Consider the following 1,953-nt stretch of genomic DNA (forward strand, 5'->3'; position numbering starts at 1 on the left):
AAAATCACACCGTGATGCCTCTGCCTTTATAAATGGAGGGACAGTAACTGCGTGTGTATGTAAGCGTGTAAAAACTGAAGATAGTCAGATTAACAGTATTTTGTCTCTATCTGCCATTCTGCAATTCATCTCATATAAACAATAAGGTGGCGCACAGTCTGACGTGAAAAAAGGCACATACCTTTGACATTGCGTGACAAACTCTGTATTCCTTGTCCACATGTAAACGCCAAAAGGACTTTTATAAAATCTCCGTTTTCGGTGATTCGAAACACGTGTAGGTGTGGACATAGCATAAAAGAGTTAGTAGTTTACTTTCTTACTACCTGTAATTTATTGAAGATTACTTTTATTTGCCTAATTGTTTACTAAATGTTTGAGGTGTGAAATAAACCGCAATGGAGCAAAATACAGGTGTGTGTGGTTGGAGGATGTGTTTGTGCGTGCGCGCGCGCGCAAGGGGGGCAACATTTTCCTTGTAAAACAAAGGGGAGCCTAGCAAAAAAAGTTTGGGAACCACTGTAATCAATGGTCTCCCCGGCGGGTTTTCTCTCTATTGCTTCCTGGTTTGTGGTCAGCTGATAGGGTTCCTTTGTCACGTGGCTCCCACTTCCTTGTCATGTGTACTTTTTTGTATATTACCCTACAGTAGGACCGAGCAGATTTTCTTTTATCACAGCATTTATTTAAAGAAGTGAGGGAGAGACCAGAGACAAGAGCACAGAATCGGACTGCAGGAGGCTGAGCTCTTGGTCTTATTTGCTCTTTCTAGCTTTCAGTTTCCAAGAGCCGTGATCGGACTTCAGTGAGTTCAGCTTTTCATTTCATACATTTATTCAGCAAATCCCTTCGTTTAAACCATTTAAACGTGTATTAGATTCCCTGCGTTTTAAATTGCTAGAATAATTGTTGTCTATGCCAGATTAGTTATACGTAATAAGCTACCGTCAAGTTGGTGTTTATAATACAAAAAACTCGCTTGGGATCGAGTGTTGCGTATTTACAAGAACCAAATGACGATCATGTTGCGAACAGCTTTTATATTCTAACTTTTATTTAGCAGAACATCGTTTATATAAGCATGTGATTTTTATTTGGTCATCTGACACAATCAGTCTATTTCACTGGTAAGTCACCGAGCAGCTTGTTTTACGTTCACACCCATGTCAGGTGATTATTCGTCAGGTGCTGCAATCATTAACCTGCATTTTGCCGTTTAGTCTTCTGGACGTACTCTTCTGGCTCATCTTTGACACACTGCACTGACATCTGATTCAGCTTGTAATTTTGTATTTGCAGAAATGCATGTTGCAGTTCTCTTTTTTGCCTTTGCGCTCACTGGGACCACTTTGGCCCTTGACAATGGACTGATGAGGACCCCTCCCATGGGGTGGTTGGCATGGGAACGATACCGATGTGATATTGACTGTGAAAACGACCCAAAGAACTGCATCAGGTAAGCCAAAATTTTGAATGTGATGTGTACCACCAGGCTTGATTGTATTGAAAACTTAAAAGGTATTTAGGTATTATAACTATAATGGTCTAGTCTCAGTTTTATAGAGATATAATAACAGGATATAACAAAAGCCAGTAGAAGCAGTCGGTTTGAACAGAATATCTAATAGATATGGTAGTGCTCTTTACACTCTTTACACTCTTTACACTCTTTACACTCTTATCTTCAAATGCAGTATCAGTGTAAATAGGAATGCGATTGAGACAATTATGAAACATCTTTGTCTTTCTTCCAGTGAAAATCTGTTCATGGACATGGCAGACAGACTTGCAGAGGATGGCTGGAAGGAACTCGGCTATGTCTATGTGAACATAGATGACTGCTGGTCTTCCAAACAAAGAGACGATCAGGGACGGCTGCAGCCTGATCCTAAGAGGTGCAGTATTTGCTGCGTGAGCACAAAGACCATTGTAAACATATATCTGTTATTGGCC

This window comes from Pundamilia nyererei, unplaced genomic scaffold (genome assembly GCF_000239375.1).
Source record: "Pundamilia nyererei isolate P.nyererei 1_Seehausen unplaced genomic scaffold, PunNye1.0 scaffold00161, whole genome shotgun sequence".
Taxonomy (NCBI): Eukaryota; Metazoa; Chordata; class Actinopteri; order Cichliformes; family Cichlidae; genus Pundamilia; species Pundamilia nyererei.